This window comes from Helicoverpa zea, chromosome 11 (assembly GCF_022581195.2).
Source record: "Helicoverpa zea isolate HzStark_Cry1AcR chromosome 11, ilHelZeax1.1, whole genome shotgun sequence".
Classification (NCBI taxonomy): Eukaryota; Metazoa; Arthropoda; class Insecta; order Lepidoptera; family Noctuidae; genus Helicoverpa; species Helicoverpa zea.
In genome coordinates, this window is record NC_061462.1 from 9,410,557 (window position 1) to 9,436,445 (window position 25,889).

At 34.5% G+C, this 25,889-nt stretch overlaps 1 protein-coding gene across 1 annotated transcript in view; it reads right to left on the minus strand.

Moving 5' to 3' along the window:
- LOC124634421 (protein artichoke) overlaps positions 1 to 25,889 on the minus strand; it is a 125,363-nt gene that overhangs the window by 49,421 nt on the left and 50,053 nt on the right. The window contains exon 2 of the mRNA XM_047169996.1: positions 12,284 to 12,312. The gene's annotated coding sequence lies outside the window, so the exon portion shown is untranslated. The remainder of the gene's footprint in view (positions 1 to 12,283; positions 12,313 to 25,889) is intronic.

A 25,889-nucleotide genomic window follows, 5' to 3' on the forward strand; every position in this document is an offset into this window, starting at 1 on the left:
TATGTATAGTTATCGGCACGAATTTTGATCTGTGACCTACATCAGCGCAGAAGTGATTTATTAGCAAAGAACCAATCCCGAGTGACGGCTATAACGCGATGCACTGCGGGCCAATCACCGCTTTAGCCTGTTCCCGCGCCTCACTTCATACCACAAAAGGGACCCAATAAATTACTTCTGCGCAGATGTAGGTCAGAGCTCATGATTTGTGCCGATAACTATAGAAATGTGATCGAAAATGCATGAAATGCGTGCTTTTTGCTGAGTTGCTCCTCTCGCATTTATTGTAGAACTTTTCGCATAGAGTTTAGTGCTCATGGCAACTCCGGTTAGTTAAATGCTCTGAGATATTGTGTATTTCGTCATACATTTCAAGTTTACACTAGAATAGTTTAATATTCTCATTTCTATTGCAGCATTTTCTAGAAAACGATATAGTTCGATTTGTATTTTCCTGTAACTACGGCAGTAAACGTAGAATATTAAACTTTATATGACAACGATTTTCAAACAATTCCATGTACTGAACAATTTCATGTTCTCATATATGGAAAAACTAGTTACTGAAAGCGTTTTTTCGATGAAAATAATATCCCACATATTTTATACAAGATTTTCAGCTTAAATTAATGACGTTTCATTAATTTAAGCTGAAAATGCGTCTTAATTGCAATACCGTGAATTATTTGCTTCGGTGTGTCAGCCTTATATTATCTATCAAATAAATTAAAAATATTATAATACATTATATTCAAAGTTTGTACAAACATAAATAAGTTTTGTTCAACCAAAATTACTTGGGGAAGTTGCGTCACAAGCTAGGTGCCGTGATATATTCGCATAAAGCACGTCAACTTAGTTACAACTTACCTTGCGTGTAAGATACGAAAACTTGGAATTTTCTTGTTGACGAACAAACAGCATTACCTATTGTTTTCATTAATACATATTCATATACGTATGTATGTATGTATATAGTATTGTCGAAAATATGAAATTATAAAATCAAAAAGGTCGATCCTTTAAAAGATTAGGGATCAAACCCGATTTGTTTGCTTTAATAATTTTGCATGCATTTCAGTCTAATTTTATTATTTGAATTGGTACTTTGGATCAAAGAATAAATACGTTTAAATACCACAAATGCTGGTACTACGCAGCAACTCGTAAAAGATTATCCGCCACGACTTTACTTTTTCAGAACTAAACGAACAAAGACGTATTTTTATAACTCATTTAACATTTAAGTCGTTCCATTAAGGCCAAAATTGTATTTACATAAAAGTCTACGAAAAAATCCGCTACACACAACTCACTTAGCAGAGAAAGAGAGGGACTCAACTTTTTTTCATAAAGTAAATTTTCTGGCATTGTAACGCGATTTACCTTCGTCCGAACCGTGTTTTGTTTTAAAACGAACATTTTTATTTGACTTTTGTTTATTCTAATTGCAGGTTTTGTTGTGTGTGTAAACAGAACGTAATTACGGATCTGGGGGGTGTCTGGGGGTGATGGCAGGGTGCCAGGGTTTGTGAAAGCTTTTTCGTTGAAGACATGCCACACCATTCAAACCGCTTTTTTAGCTATTGAACGTTGAATGTCGTAAATATCTATACTGGCACTGGAATGGTGATTTTCATGTAGTTGCTTCGAATAAAATTAATGGATTATGTAAATATAGTCTTGGATTTTAGGGGAAGGCAAGAACCTATATTTTTGTTGATTGTGTGAGACTAGTAGGTTGGGTAGGTTATAAGCCCAGTAATTTAATCCCTTGTTTAAAAGGAAATGATGAGAAGATCAAAAATATTATTTTGAAATGACAATACTTACATTCAAAATTCCTCGTTATCACAAATATCAAAGAACTAGCCCCTATATTTATCCCTAACCCAATTATCGTACACCGAACAAGGTTTCTCTCACATTCCAATTTGGCTAGAAAAGCGTGGCTAAGCTGGGGTGACAAAAAGACCGCAGCAGTTCGTCAAACGATGTCCGAACATTCACCAAAGGAAGGTCGAAATCCTCTAACAGTTGTCATTCCGTGGTTTTACTGTGTTCTGTATTTCTTGTTGCTTTGAATATTTCACTTGTACAGGAAACCAAAATCCAGTACACAAGTTTTGCTTTATTATTCCTAATATATTTATTCGAAGTTATAGTTTTGGATCAACGGATTTTTATAATGTAAAAATGATCATACCCAACAAAATAGTGATTTTGACATAACCTCTAACCATATAGGAAAATTACTTCGTGCTGTGGAAAAGACAGTATTATCTTTTGTGACTGGTCATCAACTCATTCAACTTTTCCGTAATTTCTTTCATAACTAAAGTTCTAAAGGCTAGCATCTAAAAGTTTATTGATCTTTTACAGTCATAATGTCTATTTCACACTTGTCGTTCATTCTTAGAATTCATTCATTCATCATGATACCTGTCATAAAAGTTACGCCCATAGACACAATGGCGCACATCATAGGCAAAGGCACGTTCACCAAATGCCGCATGTGCAATTTTCCCGCCAAGCGACAAGTGCGATTCGTTCAGTTTTCAATTTCGAACGCTGTCTCCCGCAGGGCTTGTATTGCTGACGGACAAGACCACGGAGTAAAGAAAGATGAGCGGAGTTGATGATGAAGCGAGTAGGTTAGGCGTGTTCTTGTAGGTCAAGTTATGTAGGGTAGGCATGCTCAGTTACTAGAAATAAATAAGCGTTAGTTTTACTTATCAAATCTGTCGAAGATAGGTCCTGATTAATTGCTATTTTATTTTTAAGCTTCCTCTATTCTATATTCTCTATTCTCTTTCCATTTTGGGGCGCTACTTTCTTAGGCGATTTTTCGTTATGACATCTCCGCTAGTCATTTTGTTCTCCATGGACAAGACAGGCTCATACGCACACAGACAAACATTACGCACACAAAGCATGTACACTCGATAGTTTGATACTGTACCCGTTTTTGTTTTTCTGTTATGGCCTTTCTTTGTAGTGGCCAGTGTTTTGTTTTTTTATTTATTTTTGTCCTGTTAACATGTGTAACGGACCTACGCGGGCGGATTTAGACAAGGGTTTGTGATTTTATTTTTAGTCGAACCTTATCAATATCAATATTGGCAAATACTCTACATAACGTACAGGAATAGTCGTGCAGTATATAAATAGACTGTTTAAACTATCACTTACTGGGTATATCGCAATAGAGAAGTTAGTGAAAGGGTTAAGTGGCCATGCCATGGGCAAATTACAAGTTGTCTCTATTTACATTGAGTGGATACTGTTGCATGTAACAATTTGCTTAAGACATTTGCATAACGGTTGACATATTAATATTGACACACGTACTACGCCTACACTACTGAATTGGTCCACCTATAGGTACATTATTTAGTTAGGTATACTTTTCGGTAAAACCTGTCCATGCATACCGTACAGTATAATGTAACCCAGTTTACACAGTATGTTCTACTTACGATGTAACTTGAACTCTACTTATCTTTTTGACCTGAAACTCAAAAGGCGTTGACCTTATGGTTATAAGCGTGTGTACGCCCCATATTTAGGTTTTTTCCCAGATTTCATCACACTTGACAAAAATATACCTAACTTACGCATCAGGATGACATATAAATAATTTACTTTTTATCCAAGTGCAGAAAGAAGTTCCCTCAAAAAGCGGATGAAACCGCTGGCATTGTTGGTTTTAGTGTGGTTGGTATAATACAGTAAGTTTATTCGCCCACCTCAATAGGTACGGTCTATAGACACAGGTGGCGGCCCACCAAAGCGGATTGCAGCTCAAATCTAGCGTAAATAGATTTACCTATCTCTTGTTCATCTTTTGTGTCGCCGGTCGCACTTAGTTTGATTGTTTCTCTATAGATATATCGAATTGTAAATATAAAGAATTGTGTGTGGATTACACTGGTCAACAAATTATTATTTTTTTTTGGTGCAAAGGTGAAATATACAATTTCTTGTAGAATATTTGATACGTAATCGAAGTCCAGAACATAAAATTGCACTAGCACGTAGGGATTTAGAGATATACTCCTCCTAAAGTACCAAAAACGCGTTTTTTTATGAAATTTGATGTAATTTTTTGGGGACAGCAGAATTTTCTAGTAATTTCTAACTAAAGCATTATGTAGTACTACTTTCCCCGCATTAACCCCATTTTAATTTATATTTTTGCAAGTTTTCTTTCTCAATATATACCATTTTATATCTAAAGTGGAGTTTTTTCATACTAACAGGCCAAATAAAATATAGGGAAGATCGAACTATCGCAGCTGTATACATATTTCATGAAAATTTAAACTCTTAGCGTTCGAAATAAAAATGAATTTCAATCGGGAAGAGTAGTACTATATAATGCTATAGATAGAAACTAAAAAACAATTTAGCTGTCCTTCAAAAAAATCGTCAAATATCGTTTAAAAACGCGTTTTTGGTACTTTAGGAGGGTATATCTCTAAATCCCTACGTGCTAGTGCAACTTTATGTTCTGGACTTCGATTACGTATCAAATAATCTATAAGAAATGATATATTTTACCCTTGCACCAAAAATGCTGTTGACCAGTGTTATTATTTAATGTATTTTTAGTAATATGGGATAAGATTTGGACACTGAACATTGTTTCTCAGCTGCATCTGGTTAATACTGGAAGCCAGTCCCAACCTAGTTAAGGAAAGGCTGGGCAAATGATGATGGAATAAGATGTACTATACCACGTTACTATAAATATGTATGATATTATCAACCTACACACTTTATGTTACCTTACTTACCTACGAGTTTCGTGGACTTTACTCTTGTATTGAATGTTTTTTTATTAACAAAAAAATCCTAAGAAAAAGTCCCATAAAACCAAAAAAATACCAGTCGATAGCTTAGACTTATTAACACATAGACTAATTTAAAAGATGAAAAAAAAAACTACATACAAATCAAAAGAAAAAATGGAGATGCACTTCCATGCCAGTAAAAGTTGATTAAATAACTTCTTGTTATTCTTGGCTTTGCTCGCTTCTCCACAGAAAGAATAACTCGCTAGGAATTTCAAGAATTCTACTCATTGCGGTTCAAATACTGTAGGAACTCTAATAAGAGGAAATAGAATAAAAAATAGTTATACATATAGAAGGGAATATATACCTAATCTAAAACCAGTAAAAATAAATTTTCTTGTATTCCCGGAATCTAAAAAAAAGCATTGTGTCTCTAGCATTTCACACCTTTTACCTATGTATAGGTAAAATTATGTGTATAGGTAGGACAATAAGATTGACATGTTTTCTTTTAAATCGATTAAATACTACGTAGGTACGAACTATTTATTTTGCTCTTACTCACTAGAACGTAAATCATTAAATTAACAAACAAATAAGTATGACCATTTGATCCATTTGATAATACACGCATCGTCAACATTAGATAATATGTTTTTTTTTTCTTTTTCTAAAGCACCAAGGTACCTATCACTCACACATACAAAGCTCCACAATATTGTTTTAGGACTGAAACTGAAAGGTTAAACTAACAAAGTGTGAATAATTCAATTTATGAACGTATTGATATTTATAATGTTATTCAAAATTATTATAAAAGATCTACTGAGAAAATGTCTATTATTTATTACTGAATAGCAAGGGTCCACTGAAAACCAATGGAACTTTAAACTATCAAATAAAAACAAAACAAAAACATTATTAAAGAACGATTCTGTAGTATGTATTTATTCATACGTAATAAGAAATTTTCACTACATTTTATCTAGAATAATAACATTTCACACAATATTTTTCAACTAAAACTAAGCTAAAAAAAAACTTACAAATCTCAGAAAAAAGCCTAGAATAACATAATCCCTCGCAAGTCTAATTTTACCCAAAAAAACTGAGTCACTTTTGATAAGCTTCTTAAATCTAGTTACGACAATTAGGCGTTCTTTATATTCAAGTAAAAACTTTAATTAAACCTGCTTTATTAGAAAGATGGAATCCAAATTGTCAAAATGACTGCTTGCTTACTTTCATTCAGATTGCTTTTCAAATCAATTATAAACTTGTTCTAAGTTATTCGTCTTGTTTTGTTGCTATGGCTATACAAGATTTATAAAACAAGAGAATTATAGGTTATCTGTAGTCATTTGTTTTTTTTTTTTACTTCTTAACAAACTTCTTACTTCTTATACAAAAAATGAATTGCCATTGAAATGAACGTTGCCATTTTTTCTTTCTTTCCATGGCAAACATAGTTTTTTACAATTTATCCTATTAAATACTCAAGTCCTCATGCACAAACCTAATGGAAGCCTACCGCTAGAAATCATAACTGCACCCATTTAACCTCTTGAACGGTCTTGCCCACAACAATTTCGTACAATACCATTTACTGTTGCAGAAATCAATTACCTACAGATAGTATCGGGTCGCCGCGCTACTAAGATAAAGGGGTAAATCAGTTTGCGGTGCATTCGGGAGCAGATTGCAACATCTATAGGGTTGCCACTTATAAATGCAGATATTTCACGGTATCCTAGGCTGTGTAATATAGACGCCTCGCATCAACTTTAAGATGTTGCAGTTGAGGTATGAATAAGACAATGATATAGGTCAAAGTTTAGATTATTTTGGCACGAGTTGCCTTAAACATAGCGCGTAGAGGCTAGTGACACGCTCCTATGGATACACAAATTGATAATAACATTTTATTATGAACTCAAATTTCTGACGAACCAATCGTTATTGAAGTAAACGGTATATATTTTGCAAAAAGAAGCTGCGTTCTCGTATATCGAGATAAATAAAAATGTATGTATGTGTATGTATAATTATATGCATCAATTTTGTGAATATAATAAATACTTCAGCACTAGTTATCAATAGTAATACAGCTTTCGTCGTCATATTCAAAATGCTTTGTCTTATTCATACTCCGAACGTATCCCCTAGTGTTGAGCTACACCAATTTACAATATTTGGAGCCTGTTCGATATTCAACAGCGTGTATCAAGCTTCTACAATATTCTGATATTTCCACACAGAGACGGCAGTCTCCGAACCGATCCTAGATAGGTAAGGAAGCCTTTAGAGATGTCCTAATTACTACAGATATTGATTCCTGTGTGCAGTATCTCAATATTGGAGCCTGTTTCACATTTTCGGAGTTGCAAGCTCTATAGACCCACCTAGATTCTGTGCAGTAGGCGAAAATAGGAGTTGAAGTTCTACAGATATTTAAATCAGTAAGTACAACTAGAATTAGGAAACTGAATCATTTAAATATTTGGTTGGAATTCATAAATTCAAACTAATTGTATGATATATGAGTAGTTTATTTTTAAAGACTCAATTGAAATACAGTCCCTTGACTTCTAGCTCCCGTTTTTCTTACTAACAGCAACATCAAGTCAAAGCTAGCATCACAGATATGCATAGATTGCAGGTGGGTCTGTACTTGGAAATGATGGGAAAATTAAAGGATGTGCAATTTAACGCCAGTGCTGTACCAATTATGGTGACAAGGTTTCGGTCTAGGATCCACCACATAAACGGGTTGGGCTTGATGAATATTCAGATACTTTACAGTGTCCTAGTTAAAGTTCATGGGAGGTGAGATGGGATACATTTTGTATTCATATACGCAAATACGGTACCCTGCGTGAAGGTAGGTATTTTAGGGGAATTTTGTTTATAATCTATCATATTTGTCATATGAATAAATTCAAAGATATTTGGCTTTGTATTTTTATTTGCAAATTAATTATATCGGCTGATTTGTAGTTACCTCCAGATCGTAACTTTATCTGTATTTCCTCCACCCAGAATGATTCAAAAACCTTTTTACACGTCTCTAACGATGGCGTACGAAGTCGCGGGCAGAAGCTAGTACATACATAAGAATAACCACTATAACCAGCCATCGAATCACCGATCTGACCACCTGGCGACAAATATCAAAAGGATAAACTTGGTATTTATTCACAAAGTATTTACATTAATTGAAAAAAAATAAAATAAACTTATATATATATACAACTTAAAACTAATACTTACAGTGCATCAAAAAATTGCTCCTCATCGCTGTCACTGGGTAATGTACCCAAAAGACTGGCAGCATTGCCACGTTGGATAGCAATGCTCAACCTCTGTGCGAAATAAAAGCCAGCCTTTGGGTCCCGGGAAGTGTCAACCAGGCGCTGGGAAATATCCCTGGCGAGAAGGTGGGCGCTCGGACCCCACGGCCCTAGACTTTCAACCTCAAACGGCTCAAACATGTAATTGCCTATAAGGTTACTATATTTGCGCCGCTTGAGGTTATCTGCTTGTGCAATAGGTATACAATATACTATATACAATACGTAAATAATGAAGAACTCAACATACATAACCTGCATATTCCGCCACCCCTGTTCATTGACCAACCGTCCAATCCGCCATCTTTGTACACAGATCATATTGTATGCACACACGTTCCATTGAGCATTAACTATAGTGTTACGGCTGTTAGAATCTTAAGGAATTCACTATCATATCGGTTTTATTGCTGCAAAGAGGTTTATTGCGTTCTATAGAAAGCTTGGAATGTGTGGACTAGCAAGAGCTGGGTTTGACTTGAAGCCTAAGTTTTTAATCGTGTCGAATGCACGGATCTGTGTTTATCTTCTTTTGGGTTGTTCATCATTCATTAATGCCGATAATTTCCCACGAAATAGGCGAAACAATAGTTTACTTTGTCTACAAACAGATGAAACAACACTTATGCGCAAAAGCGTTTACTGTATCGCTCCGGTGATTTATAATAAATTACCAAAACAGTGGAAAGAATTACCCTTATTGAAATTTTCGTATATTATATGCGAATTCGTTAATGAAAACGATTTTAATATGAAGTCTATAGTTTGTAGTGTGTTTAGTGCTCAGAAAAAGTGTGAATTTTCAGAAGATAAGTTATAATGGCATATAGTAATTTTATCAAAATTGCTTTGTATGTTTATCTACTTTTTATATTTACCTAATAGTTTAATTTTGCAAGCCTTATGGTAAGATATGGTAAATGCTCCTTTTGTTAAATAATATAATATCCACATATACCCATATTCGCAAGAATAAAATGAGTTTTGAATTTTCATTCCAAAGTAGGCATATATAATGAACGGAGATATATAAAATAAGCAACTAATCGATAATTCACCCCCACGAATAAAAAATGCATAAAAACAATTTTAGTTCAGTTATTAATTTACCAACTGTAATATTAATCTAATTAATTAACTGTAAGATAACATTATCATTTACCGTCAATGAAATAACTTAATATAAAACTGCAATTTAATAAATCTTATTAAAATGTAATAAGTAACTCATTCTGTCAGTCTTACCAGCTGCGAATATTACATTCATTTCATGCAGCTTAAAGCTCGATATTAAAAAATGTAAATGGAAAAATTGTAAAAACCGACGCTGTTTGATGCAATTCTAATAATAAAATGCTAATTTACAGAACTTCGTTTTGTTGCTACAAATTCATTTTTACTATTTTCATTCATTTTTATTATTTTTTGTTATTTTTGAAAATCTGAAGTTGCCCTACGCATCCGTATAAAACTGATTCTTACTTGTAGCCTTCTGGCTAACAGATATTCATATGGAATTATTGTGTTTTAGCAAAAGTATAACCACTTATAAAATGAGAACTGTGACGTTCCCAATGTGGCTTCATGTACCTAAGTATTATTCTACTAAACTATTATTCTTAACGGTAAGGGATCTTTTACCAGTTTAGAATAAATTAATAATCTGGTAAAGCTGATTAATTCACGGACAAAATGTTGAACAAAATAAAAAAAAGGAATTCTTTACGCCATTTTTGTTCGATTTTCAAAATGTTTAACATAGCCTAGTTCTCTTGAAACCATGATACGGGCTGGTTCAAATGTAGAAATACATGTTGGCGCTTTGGTGAGTAAAAAATTTCAAACGGTATTCCGTCGGCAATATTAGTTTACCACCATAGATATTGCGTCCGTTACGTATTTTCAGAAAAGGAATAGAGCATTCCAAACAGCTACATTGCTATATTTAGTGGTTGCCTGTACTTCTCGGAATAAATCCTGGCCTCTTTTCCAGGAACCGAGTAAGGGTTGGAAGAATAGTTAAAAACTTGCTTCGTTACATGTGATAGTATGAAGGCTGTAGCAAAATGTTTCTGAAAATAATTTGAGGTAGGTATACAAATCCGGCCGTATATAAAAAGTTCTACGCTTCACAAGTCTAAATATGTTTACATTTGCGCATTGTTTTTTGGGCCAACATCGATCGTCAGATATTTTTTGAAGCATTTCTCTCTTTGACAAGAATTATTCTAGCAATAGTTTCTATTATAATTCTGATTTTCATGAATAAGATACTACTTGGCTAGCGTGTTCCATCTTTGACCACATCTTCACTAAAGATTTGAAGAAATAGTAACCAAAAGTAAATCACCGAATAGGAAAGTGAATGTTCGAAAAAAAAACATACTATATCGAAACGTGCTTCCCGTAACACGATCAATCAGGAATTCATTAAAAGTTGTTATTTATTTAACACTTTCATGAACGTTATAAATATTCAACAATGTTATCATAAAATTTGCACGGAAAGTAATCAGCAGGGTATAGTAAAAATGTTATTACGCTTCAAATTACTATCAGGCAGTAGAAAAATGGAATTTCATGGTAATCTCTGGTGTTTATCTAGATTAGTAATATCAAAAGGTAAATGATTTTGAAGGTAATATCTATCTTTCCCGCCTGTAACCACACATGAGGTTGAAGGCCAGTGTTCCTATTATTTCTTCTCCATTTCACTCAATCTCCATGGCACTCCTTCATATTTTTAATCGTTCACCGTAAAGAGTTTCATAATACATAACACCTACAAACTATCATTGAATTCTGTTCATTGACTTTAAGCGATCTGTTGACACTCACTTCACAAACATGTCATTCGCCTTTCCGATGAAAAGTAAAGTTCCGACAATTATCGAAATAATCGCCAATTCGTTTCCGATAGTGCGTGAAAGCAAACGTTACGTCGCATCGTCAAATGACAGTACCGCACTTTCCCCTATGTCGACGGATGTCGTTAAAACTTATGCTGGTGATAACAATGTTATGGTCGGTTATGGGAAATGGAGTCATTGACCTGACGGTACATATAGATTTTTATGTACGATAGTACTTAAGCATTCATTTCTGGATTGGCCTGCCTGTAAGGTAGGCAGTATCCATCAATTTCTCGATTCTTTTTTATTTTATCAAGTACCTTTGTCATTAGTTTGGTGTAACAAGGTACTTCGTAATACAGCATTGATTAATCTCTAATAGTGCATAATTTGTAAAGGCTGATTTACATTGAGTCAGTAACTGACGTCAGTGTAGGCGCCGAAAACTGACGCGTGCTATTTACACGAAGTCAGTGTAGTGTCAGTGTTTCGTCAGTAGTACTGTACTGACTTCAAATCAATTTACACGATGGCAGTGCCGGGTCAGCACTGACTTGTCAGTGGACTGACGTCAGTTACTGACTCAATGTAAATCAGCCATAACTTCATCTTTCATTACGCACATTATTTTAAAATGGAAAGCATTTTAGCATTACAGAATACCATTTAACAAAAAAAAATCGAATTTGGGCTTATTAAAAACGTTGAAATGCATAAATTCCTAAAAATAAATATGAATAAATTAAAAACCTATTAATAAAATCGCCCGCATAAAAAACAAAACACGTTTTTAAATAACACGGGAACAATGGCCGTCGAAAACAAATGAATCAAAGCAGTGCTTCATTACGATTAATTCCATTTGATTTTAGAACGCTCGCCAGCTCCACTAATTGGAAGCCTAACAAATAGTCGATTTGTCAGCGAATACGCGCATTCAATGAATAAATCAATTAAATAGTTTTTTTTTCTATTATTCTTTCGAAGTTTTTGAATAAAGAATATAAATCGTAAAATTATAATAATAAATCTGTGTTAACTTAACCTCATTACATTAATATAGCCAAAGTAAATCCTTTTTAGATTTACATCGCTAAACCAATTTCATTTATTTTGCAAATACGAGAAAATAAAAGTGTTAAAACATTGGAAAAATTGAATTATTTAAAACACATAGCGTTAATGTTATAATTTTCCTTTAAAATGGTAAAAATGCTAAGGAACAATAAAATGCATAGAGCATATAAAACTTCTTTGTTAACTGACTTAGTAGTGAACTGACCTCTTATTCAGCCTGTCCGTGCGGTTTATCTGCAACAAAAATGAATTCATAAATAATTTACTCGGTTTGCATAAAGTATTACTTTACTTTTCTAACAATGGAGAACTAGACTTTGTATTCAAAAACCCTTTTTGTAAATAATACTGGCATTACTTTATAGTTTTACAAATTAATTCGGCGCCATTTTCTTTTAACATAAGGCTGCTGTTTGATTTGTCTAAACAGAAGACAATCTGTTTGACGTCATATCATCTCACAATTCACTTTCTTTCCCGCTATATCGTCTTTCATACGATCCAATTTGCGTTACAAACAACAGAAAACAATTAAGGATTTAAACTAAAACTATAGTGTATAAGTATGTTATCCTAATAGTAAATACTCGAAGCGTAAACCGGTTGTTTGAAACATTTTAAAAGCTTAACGGATTAGTTTAAAATTCACGTGTGGATTCGTGAGCTATGGGCACGGTATTCAGTTTTCGGCCATCCATGTTCAATTTGGGAATAGCAAAAAGTTTTATTAGTGAAATCATTCAGTAGAAACTATGTCAATGTCTAGGATTTAGATACCAACATCTGAAATAGTTTAGATTAGGAACAGTTTGTATTATGTTGTATTCCTATTAGTTACACAAGTACTTATTATCCTCTAATGCACATATTATGTATTTACATACAACATGTAACTCAATTAACGCAAATCCTGAAATTAGTTTGTTCAGAATCGTTTACTGAATCGATTTATATCATTTTTAATATAGGTATTTTTTTATCCCAAAAATAATTAAAACTACGGAAATTATTGTCATATTAACCCTGTACAGTCAAAACAAATTCAAATAGACCGTAACTCAAAGTAATAAGACTTCGTGTATTGTCGGCTTTTTCCGTAGTTTCGTTATGTTGTGTCGAGTCGAGCGGCGCGCGGCGCGATATTTGCGTGCGTAGTAGTATGACCAAAAAGTTCTCCAAAAATTGGTATAACTAATTTAGTAAATAACAATGCCTATACATGTTATATTAAAAATTCAGTGTATGTATTATGATTATAACATAATATTCTAATTGGGGTGTTTGAGGGTGTGCGTTAATTACGTTACATGTTGTATATTTAGCGGATTTCTCTTTTACTTTCTTTAAATACCTGCCTGAAAATAATTAAATTCAGGTGACTTCTGTGTATAACCTACAATAACTGTAAAATATTGTTATGATTATTTTCGAAGTAGAATGAAAGAAATTGCAGAATAGTAGTTTAAGATTTGGGTCTATGGCCTAATCTTCCAACATTTCTTTAGTAGGTACAGTCTCGCTGTATGTAAGGTTAGTAACAAAAATCGTCTTCAATAATTAGGAAGCATCTTCCCCCAGTAAAGACGCAATGCACCACAAGGAAAAGCCGTTACGACTTAATAGTGCGAACAAATTCCTACGGATGAACTTCGCACACTCGACTCAATCAAGCGTCAAACTTGTCTAAGCACGTTAGTGGAAAGTTGAGCGAAAACACTCGGCTTCCGTACAAACACCATGTTATTAGAACTTGCATGTGAGCTAGGAGATATGGGGCTTATGGCTCGTGAAGTCAGATCATCGCTGTTTGAATTAAAAAGCGTAGTTTATATAAATAAATTATGATAAATACACTAAACAATTGTATGTAATTTTAACTAGAAATGATTCATTCATTCATTCGCAATGGAAAAATTAAAACACCGTAATTGTTACCAGTGTGTGTAAGTGTGCGTGATCTTCGAAACACGAAGGAAATTAATGTTCCGGATACCCATCCCCGTTCTGACCGAAGCGTAACTTTACCTTGGTAATCGATTAGTTACGGGGTTTTTAACTAAACTCCCAAAACATTCGAAAAATTCATCATTCAGCTCAGACTGAAATTAGGACTATAAATACAATTGCCTACTAGTAATACTCGTACACGTTAGTGGAAAGTTGAGCGAAAACACTCAGCTTCCGTACAAACACCATGTTATTAGAACTTGCATGTGAGCTGTGAGATATGGGGTTTATGGCTCGTGAAGTCAGATCATCGCTGGTTGAATTAAAAAGCGTGGTTTATGGCAAGAAATTACATGTAAAATACATAAGTAATCTTTGTAAATGGTAAGTGGAATAATTCATTGTTAAAACGCGTCCCGAGAAAACTGCTTCCCTAACCCGACTAGTAGCCTATTTATGTGGCTTCTCAAGCTGTAGGACTGTTTACTTTTCATTAAATGCGTTCAGTAGTAAGGCGGGATAGACAAACAGAACGACAGATTTATTTTCGCATTTATAAAGCATATAAGTAAGGATCGTTCAGTTCCTCCGTGTATACATATAAGTGTGCGTGATCTTCGAAACACGAAGGAAATTGATGTTCCGGACCGTTACCCATCCACAGGCCGACCGCATCAAGCGTGGCTTTACCTCGTTAATTAATCCGGCTATCACTTAGTTACCAACCCCCCAAAAACATCTGAAAAGTTTATTATCCGCCACATACTGAAGCTAGGCCTACAAATACAATTGCCTACCAGTAATTGTCAGGCAATTACTGCTAATTGCATTACTATTACCGGTCTACAAATACCATTAGCGGTAACTCACTACAATTGTGGTAATAATGTTTGCAGTCCGATTCCTCACGGCTTCTTGATCTTCATTTGTACTAAAATTAAGACGTTTTTCATGGACTACTTATCGACTTTTTATAACTATGATTGATTTACTTTACTATCTTTTCCTGTTGAAAACGCTTTATGTACCTACATTTCAAAAATAAAGTAAAAAAAATAATTTATTCAAAGTAGACTGAAAATTGGCACTTTTTGAAGGTCAAATTACAAAAGACAGTCCCCATTCTCCAACACTTCCTATGTGTGTTTGCTGCGAAGAAGAACTGGTGGAACAAATTTAATAGCAACACAATATTACACAAAATGAGTAAATCACTTACTGCTTTGTAAAATTATACTTAAAAATGTTATAAAGAAAATATATGAATACAGTAAAAATTGTGCAAGTAAACGCATCGGGAGCGAAACTTTGAAATGCCTCTAAAGTAGTTCATAAGTACTCGTACGTAGAGATTCTTATCAAAGTTATTAAAGATTCTTTCTATTCTTTCACAGAATCAATATTGCCAAGATGGCGTCTTTTTCGTCTCATCTTTAATGAAAAACAAGTGAATATGAAACAGTCGGTTTTTCTATGCTGGATACTAGGAGCACAGGAATTCTGTTCGTGGGTGTTGAAAAAGTTATTTGTAAGATATTGAATTCCTGACAGAATCTGAGTAGATGTGATATTTTATGTATGTATTCATAAGTCTACTTTGATATGTATCTGATAATACTCAGATTTTCGAATACACTACATATTATTGGTGCGAATCTTTCTATTATGCACATATTGTAATGTGGAAATCTGTGTTTAATTTTATTATTGCTCGAAAAAAGAAAAACTTAAGTCAAAACCGTGGATGTCCCTGATTTGAAAAGTTTCCACCATTCAGGGGCATCCACCATTCATACATGACAAATAGTTACACAGAAGAAAAACGGAACACTTCTTTGGCACTACAAAGGAAGAATATTCCAAGCTGCAAATAAACTACGTAAACGCAGTTGCAAGTGGGACATCAATAAAACATAATACACGGAGCATTATTCACGATCGGAATCAAATGAGATAGTCGACACTGGGAAGAATGGATCGTTTAACTGTCAAAGGCATCTGCTGCACCGCAGTGTAGGAAGAATAGGGCTGTCGGATGCACGTTTGTGGTTGCAATAATAGTTTATGGCTTTTTCCTGAAAGAGTTACCTTCCTTTGAATCTATATATATATATATATATATATATATATATTGTATGTATATATATATATATATTGTATATGATTAAATGTCTTAATTTCCAATAACAAGTGATGGGAGTTTCTGTAAAGAACCAATAACCTTCGGACAGACTTCCAAAAACGTGGAGAGTAATTCGGACGTTTTTTATTATTGTTTTTTATTATTTTTCCCCTTTACTCAGGCAACTAGGCCAATTTATCCGCTTTTATTAAGTAATACCTTATCTTCGAAGTAATACAAATTGGAAAAACTTGATAATCACCCGATAACTAGGGCATGGTATAGTTCGGCCATTCAGAGAATGCGTTCCTGACACGTCGCGATTGAACTGACGACGTAACTTTGCAATGGCGTTGCAGTTACGATAAAAATATTTTTGCTGGTTGTTTACCGTTTTAACAATTGAGGAGCATTAAAACAACATTATTATATCAATAATCAATGAATGTTATTACGTCGTCAGTTCAATCGCGACGTGTCAGGAACGCATTCTCTGAATGGCCGAACTATAGATACCATGGTAGGTATCGTACAGCACGTATGTAAAAGAATTTACTGCTCAAGCCTGAATTTCAACTGGTGCCAACCGATTAAAATTGGTGTCTGCATACAACTTCTATGCAGAGAACAATTAGGTATTGAGTTGCGGCCAGACTGGTTTCATTGATCAAAGCATAAATTAATTATTCAAAACTATATCACGAGTCTTTTATTTGAATTCAAATCGATAGTGCTTTGTTTCTGACCTTGCAGAACCTTTGTCTTTGATAACTATCGAAAGGTATAAAGGACAGGCTTGACAAACAATACTAACTATAACCAGAGTTTCATTGAAACATAAAATACCTAATTGAAAGTTTTAATTGATTGAATCGGTGTTCTATTGTGGATAAATAGAATTTTAAATAGTTATGGCGACAATAGATTGTTTGATTGCTTGTGTTGCAAAGTTTGAATAGAAAAATAATAGTTTTGAAAACTTTGGTCCAATTTTTGTGTGCGTACCTGTGTATATTTTGTAAATCATGTTTTCTAATTTACCAGAACAGATCAAAATAATAAGGCATAGTTTACATACATATGTTTTATTACAATTTCAATCTCCATTTTTTTCTATTCCTCAAAAGAAACCATTAACTACTGACCAACATTTCAGATTACACAAACAAAAGACAACAGCAATCTACCAGCCCTGACCGGGAACCACGTAAAGATGACAAACCCCCCCGTACCACGGAGGAAGGAAAGACGAGCAGAGATGCCACAAGGCAGATAGGTCAGCCGCCTTTTTTTAAGTGTAATACGTACGGAGGGCTTGACCAAAACAATCAGTTCCGAGTCAACTAAGAGACGTTCGGGTTCTTTGACACGTCTGCCAACGGTTTTTTGTTTTACAATAAAGGCTTATGAACGCAGCCAGTAACATTCCTAAGTAGTCCCACGAACATTCTACTTTCTTAGGAGATTTTCCGTTATGACACCTTTGTAGTTTTATTCTCCATGTTATACAGATGCGTGCAATTATCAGCTCTTCGAGTGTATCACAATGGTATCGGACGTCGATAGCAGAACCTTCTCGAACGACAAGTGACTTGTGTTCGAAGCTTTGTGTTTGTGAACACGGAACTGTAGTGTTGGCTTGATCGAGGAGTCAGACAAGGGGTGTTTTGTGTCAATCAAGGTGGACGTTCTTTGAATACATTTTTGGTTTCTATTATTCGAAAAGTGGTCACAATTCTTCACTGAAAAAAATAGGGAATATAATAATATAGCTTAAAGACTATCATAGGTCACTTTTACACAAAGCAGTTACTTTTTATCATCATCTGCCTAGTCGTTATCCAATTATGTAGGAGCCGGGCTTCCAGTCAAACCAAATGCATCTTAGTACTTATTTTACATGCTGCTTATCTGATCTTCTCTACCCGGTTACGAGGGCAACCCGTAACCATACCCATTGGTAATACAGGTTGTCAGTCTTTCTGGCTTCTGACTACGTAAAGACTGAACAATAGCCAACCTACTCAAACTGAGCTCTCAGTTAAGCGAACATACCCATATCATTAGTCATACCAGAAGGATTAACTTCACGACATTATCTATTACCTTGATCATTGTTCCTGCATAAATCAAAACACAACAGAGACCTTAACTCATTGAATAAAATAAAGCTTATTACTAAGAATTTATTAAACTGGGCCTGATTACAAAATGACAATTATTTTACTCGTGTTGAAAACGGATTTAATCAAAACACTCCCAATAAACAATACGTTGAAAACTCAACTTCTGCGAAGTGCTTATTTACACGTCAACGGTTTTCCAAATAAGAGTACCTACCTACCCGCACACTGCCAACTAAACAGTCGGTCAATCATTGCCCATTGAAACACAATGGGATATATCGGGTGTGTCCTACCTAATCACATTAAATACTAGCACATATACTTTATGATATTCTATGGCGAATTGTTAAAAAAAATAACGTAATTCATTCAGTTATTTGGCCCCAGGAGTCATGTTTCGTTTTCATAATTTACTGTCAGTTTTCAGGGGAAAATACCCGTTGTATATAATGACTGACTGTTATATGGTGTTCTAATTTTTGCACATTTTCATTCTATTTACTTTGTTAGAAAAAATCATTTTTTTATTTTTACGCATTTATTTTTTTCCTTTGTGATAATCCACATATATTAACTAGTATATTAACGTATTTCATTTAACGTGATTAGGTACGACACACTCTCTATATCGGGTGTGTCGTTCACAATCACATTAAATGAAATGCGATAATATGCTAGTTAATGTATGTCAATTAACACAAACAAAACAGAAAAATACGTAAAAATAAAAAAATGAATTTTTCAAACAAAGTAAATAGAATAAAAATGTGCGAAAATTGGAACACCATAAACGTCAGTCATTACAAACAACTGAAATTCTCCCTTGAAAACTGACAGCTGTCAACTGATCAAAACATTCGATACTCCTAACTTTATCTCTGCTTTACACATGATGTTGTAAATTATAAAAACGAAAAATGACTCCTGTGGCCAAACCACTGGATGGATTGGTAAACATTTTTTACAATTCGCCATAGAATATCATAAAGTTTATGCGATAGGATTTAATTTGATTGTGAACGACACACCCTGTATATGTTTTTTTAAAAATAATCGTGATTTCAATCAAAAGTTCTTAGTCGGTCTATTACCGGCCCAAAACCTAGTCGTTGTTATGTGCGTACAGCCATTCATTTCCATAGATACTGATTTATGAGCAAAAGCAAAAAATTGTCGGCCGACTAAAAGTTTTCAGTGTGCGAGTACGGTAATGGTTCATGATACAAATTAAAAACAGTCACGTTTATATACAATTATGAAACAAACTGCCATGTCTACGTAATATCGTATACAAAATCCTATATTTACTACGATTGTTTTTTGTCGCTATTTTATGAAGGACTGAATATTTTGAATAAAGAAAAAAGTCTTGTTTCGTGAGTCTGCCTTATTAGTATTTGGATATTTATTCAATATATATTTGTTTTATAGAAATATTTTCTGGTTCGTTGTCATTAGAATCGTACAATTCAAGTTGACACAAATAATATTTATGTTTTTTTTTCTTATGATACATAAGGTGAACGACCGCAATTCAAGTAATGATTACAACAGTCCTTTACTACTAACGAAACAATATTTTAATTGAGCAAAAGGGCTGATAAAAATTATGTCAAAATGCACACGTATCAACACTAGACACTAATAGCAACTATCTATTTTCATAGTAATAAAATTATATCTACCACGTTCCCGACCAACCGCAATTATTAAAAGATACCCTTACAGAATTACCGCTCTAGCTAGAATACGTTCATTATATTGCGAGCTCACCTATCGTGATTAAATACTGCCTGCGCTATGTCAGGTAAGCCCACGGAGTGAGAAAAGATGACCAGAGAAGCCATAATGCAGGTAGGTCAGGTCCCTTCTTGTAGGTCAAATTCGTACCATGTACATGACCAAAACTATCAGTACAGTGAACTAACGAGGCATTCGGGTTCTTTGAGACATCTGTCAACGATTTTTGGTATTACATGACAAAAATGGATACATCCAAAGAAGGGGAATAGAATCGAAGCAGTAACTTTTCTCGCTCGCTCCCCCGCTCCCGCATTTTGGCGCGCTACTTTCTTAGGCGATGATCCGTTGAGTCGCCTCCGCTAGTCATTTTTAACCCCCGACGCAAAAACGACGGGGTGTTATAAGTTTGACGTGTCTGTGTGTGTGTGTGTGTGTGTGTATGTGGCATCGTAGCTCCCAAACGGATGATCCGATTGTAATGCGGTTTTTTTTGTTTGAAAGGAATGTCATTCGGGAGTGTTCTTAGCTATGTTTGGTGGAAATCGGTTCAGGTCTTCAAGGTCATCAGCTCGTTTGTTAGGTGTGATAGGAATGTTACACGCTCAGTTTACTTGCAAGCATATGTGGGATCTGAAATTTGAAATACTAATGTTTTCTAGAACCACTGAGCTGGTCTGCTGTTAGGACACGAAGATAGGAGACGTAACCCTGAACTGCCTCTTAGTAAACCCATCGAGTTTGGGCTCGTTGAATTTGTCTTGACGAGTTCTCTTCATGTTTCTGATTGACGAGAACCTGATGCTGGAAATGGGATGTGGTGGATGAAACCCTGGAATGCCGGAATGAAACGGATAAACCGATTTATATTTTTGCTGAAAATCTAGAATGACCAAAGGTTAATCTTTGTTGTTTCTCAATCTGTGCAATTCTCCCAGAGCCAGTTTGTCATGAGGATTGTTAAACAGCTTCTTTTGGCTGAGATTGCATATAGCGACCCCATCTTAAAATAATAGTTATTTGTTATACAAGAGTGCAAAGTTGCTTTTTAACCGCGAGCTCAATTTTGATGACCGAGCAAGCGAAGGATTCTAAAATTTAAACACGAGCGTAGCGAGTGTTTCAATAATTAGAATCCTGAGCGATAGCGAGGGAATCAAAAGAGCACAAGGTGAAAAATCTTTGCACTCGAGTGCAACACGTAACTTTTCATCCCACCTCATCGAGGAAATTACTAAATGCAAAAAAACAAAATGGCGCGCACATACGAGTATCAAATTAAAAAGATGTACCTATTAAAGTTAACATATTTGAAAACTCACTTTAAAAATGAAACGACGCCGACGTTAAAAATCTGTGTAAAAACAATAATAAAAAATACTTAATTAATTGAATAATTATTTTAAGCAGTATTTTATTTATTTAATATATGTATTTGTTTGAAAAGTCTTATCAAGATTGTCACAAATGGAGTATTGCACACGATGTTCTAAATTCAAATCACTTTGCCGCTCTAGCTAGAGGATAAAAATGACTTTTACGCTCAGATATCAAAGGGTAAAACTACTCTTTCCGAGATGGTGGGATGAAAAATAAATTAAATGAAAGAAGGAAAAATTAAGGAGCTCCTTCAAAAAGCATGAAATAAAATAAAATTATAAATTTAAAAAACCCCCGACCCAAAAAAAGCACTCAATTATTATGACAAAAGGCTAAAAACGCTAAACCCTATAAAAAGCAAAAAATAACTTTTAACACTACGTAAGTACCAACTAAAGCATGTCAGACTAAACTAAATTTTGACGTGTCGGGGGACCGCTTTTTACCTTTAAAATACTTACATAAATCAAATGATACCTACCTATACTTCGGCCGTTCAGAGAATGCGTTCCTGACACCTATCAGTTAGTCACGACTAGTGATGGGCACAACATAACACTGAGTTCGTTACCGTTCCTTCAAAATGAACCGCCGCATTATTTTAAGATTATTTTCGTTTTAAATTGGCGGAATCATTTGTTTTATATTTTAGTTATTTAAGTGGAAACCAAAAAAAGGTAATATTCATATAATAAAATTGTTTTATTTATTCTTTGTTACAAGTACATTGAATTGAATGTGCGAACAGAATATTAATCAGACTCCGATTTGCTTGAGGAGGTGGTGTCTTCATCATCATCTTCGCCTACATGTATAATTATATTATTATCAATAACAGAATCAATCCTGATATCTCGGTCTAACAAAAGCCGGGTAATCAAATAAAAACAGACCGAAAACACTTGAAAAACGTGGTCTATGCGCACGAAACGACAACGGACGACTGTTTTAGCGTCACAAAATGGCGGCCCATAACGCCATTTGGGGTTACCATTTTTAATCTAAGTATAAAAATGCGGTTTGGTCATAGTTTTATTTTTATATTTCATAAAAGTTATAATTAAGTCTTATAGTCCATTATTTTCCAATTCTTAAAAAGAAAATCAAAACGTATTATTTTATATTATAACTGTATAAGAACAGATTACGATACTTGCCTGTTATTTTTAGCACAGCACTACAAAATATAAACCGCTGACATAACCTTGTAATAGCGCAGTATAGATTTAGAAAAATATTGTTTACCAAGTTATTTGACACTCAGTTTGGCACAAAATTATAACATTCATTGATTATTGATATAATAATGTTGTTTTAATGCTCCTCAATTGTTAAAACGGTAAACAACCAGCAAAAATATTTTTATCGTAACTGCAACGCCATTGCAAAGTTACGTCGTCAGTTCAATCGCGACGTGTCAGGAACGCATTCTCTGAATGGCCGAACTATAATTACAACATTCGTATAAAAAAAAAACACGTATCTAAACAAAATTATATAAAAAGTTATAAGAAGTATATGTAATGTAGTAGTATATAATTACTTCTAACGTTAGGCTAATAAATTAGAGCGGTCCCCCGACACGACAAAATTTAGTTTAGTCTGACATGCTTTAGTTGGTACTTACGTAGTGTTAAAAGTTATTTTTTGCTTTTTATAGGGTTTAGCGTTTTTAGCCTTTTGTCATAATAATTGAGTGCTTTTCTTGGGTCGGGGGTTTTTTAAATTTTGTTCTCCATGGCTACCCCACTACATACGCCCACATAAAAATTTTACTATCAAACATTTCGCTATAATCCTGCCACACTGGATAACTGGAACCAGGATTACCGTGTTTGGCATACAAAGCCTATATTTGACGCGTTTAGTCCTTTCAAATTCGCAGTCTTAATAGGATAGGACATGGATTATATGGGTCGGGATTACGATAGAGAGGTATAGTCTCATTTGGCTTAGCGTTGGTGCGGAAAACTGGAAAATTCGGGTTGGACTTGCGAGGCCTACGTGTGGAATACTTTATTATATGGGGCAGTGGCTATTTAGTTACGAATATGGTGATCTATTTACTATACATTGATGATGATGTCCTCCTAGCCGATAATCGGCTACGGCGGCTGTTCTCATATTAGGAGATTAGTCAAATGTGCAGGATATATTATAATGCACATGCATTTGCGCAGACACAGCTGCACTCCCTATTCCTTTACTCTCATAGCCCGATGGGACGGCAACCCGACACGACCGGAGAGAGATCAGGCGCAGGACCGACATTTAGGTGCTCTCCGATGGACGGGTGTATCAATTACTAATTTCCAGGCTTCGTCAGGCACTATACATTACTGTATGTATAAATTTAAATATATTCATTTCTTAAAGTAACTATGCATGTGGGGTGGATTTAGCCTCCAAGATACTCATATTAAAAAACTTACCTCTGACGAACGAAGTCCTTTGATAAGAGGTATCAAAGTAGCTTAGACAGAGAGCTATTTGAGTGAGTTCAGGTAATTCTGAGTCTAGTCATTAGCTAAGTAAACTTAACTTACTCTTCATACAATAACATGAAGATTTAGTAAATCAATTAAATTATGGATTAGCAAAAAAACTAGATTATAATATATTTATAAGCAAAGAACTCTGAATAGGAAATTTTGAAATGCTTTTGTTAAGAGTCGGATTCTATTGTTGAAGATTGCCGCAGAACCAATTACTAAGTTTCCTGCAATTATTCGCCGCTGAAGCCAATTCTTGGAACAAGTTTATTATACATCATTTACTTGTAATATTTTAAACTTAACTTAATTTGGTTAAAACGATTTAACATCACTATTGTTAAAGCCTAATTATCTACTAAGATATTATTCTAAACAAAGCATCTTATAGAAAAGGCGTTCCCAATGTAGGCGTAGTCGGGTTACGCACGATTCAGGTACATGTGTGTATCAGGCATGTCTGAGATCCACATTAATTTTAATATAGGTTAACAGAACCCTTTCTATCACAGACAAGCAAAATATACTTCAAGAAAAAGTGTCTAAAAATAGACCTCAAGAAACCCTGACCTTAAAAAAAGATGTTCTTGAAGCCGTTTATTCACTAGAGTCTCCTAAGATATCTATCGTGTGAGACGTCACGACTGTCCAGGAAATAAATTCCTCTCTAGTGAGTTCACAGCTTTATAAGAGGTTGGAGGTTGCTAAACGGTGATGTGAACTTGATGCAAAACGGTCTCCATGGACTGATAGCTAGAGGATAGTGTGTTCCATACTTAAGTAGTACACTTGGTGGCAGTGAAAAGGGTCAGTTTAGAAAAACGTCACATGATCATGCATTGAGTGAAAAACTACTCTAAAGTGTGTTCTTTTTTTGAATCACGCCTTGCGCATCTTCTAACTTTTAGACTAAGATAATAACTAGAGATCAATAAAATCAACATTACAGAATCGGAATTTCAGAATTTATTACCGCGCATTGCATAATTACTTAGGTAATTAATAGCTGTCTAATAATCACGTATTGTTTGTATGTAAAAAATAAAAATATTTATTTATTAGCGAAAATTACAGATAGGTAGGCACAAAAAATAATAATAATATGCAATGATCGTTACAATACTAGTGGGTACAATATTATTGTTGTATTTTGCAAAATCTGTACATTACAAATATTACAAATAGCATATTTAAGTAATATCACAATCAGTGTGGCCTATGATGTTTGTGTTGACTGTACTTTTTGCTTGAAATCGGGTTAAATTCTAAATCATGTCGAGTTGGTGAAAACATAAAAGTGTAATTTTCGTTAACCGGACACGCATCAAAATCTTAACGTGTCAAGTTGACGACATAATAAATGTTAAAATTTTGAGTTTCACCAAGTGGACACATTAGTGGTGAGTTAAGTGTGTCGAGATGACGAATGACCCCAAACTTTAGAACACATAATCTGAATTAAAAGTGTCCACACTTGTGTAAATAGAACTTACTCGTAGTACAAAAATATAATATCGAACTACTTAATTGCCTTGAACTATTTACATCTACACTCAAACATACTTAACCACCAACAGAATAGACAGCAAGAAAAACTGAGTACCGTTGATTTCTGCGCAAGAGCCGGTCCCTGTAAAGAGTTCGCTTAAAAACGCCGTCGATGGCTGCAGCCGGATATGTACCGTTACGGCCTTGATCGCACATCTGTTAATGTTGATACAACTATATAATACTTACCTCCTGGTAGAATATTTTGTAGTTACATTGAACATTCACTACGACGAGACGTACGACGAGATAGGCTAAAGGGTCAAGCTATGATCATAATAGAGCGAATGTGTCACCATTTCATTAGAGTTGTCTTAAAAGGCTTCATAGTGTTGGCTTCGGCCCCAAAAATCCGAGACTCCATAGTCCCGTGGTCCGGTGGAGCGAATAAAGTTAGGTACATTGCAAACACTGACCTAAATTAATTGGGAATTATTCATTGGGAAACCCAAAGAT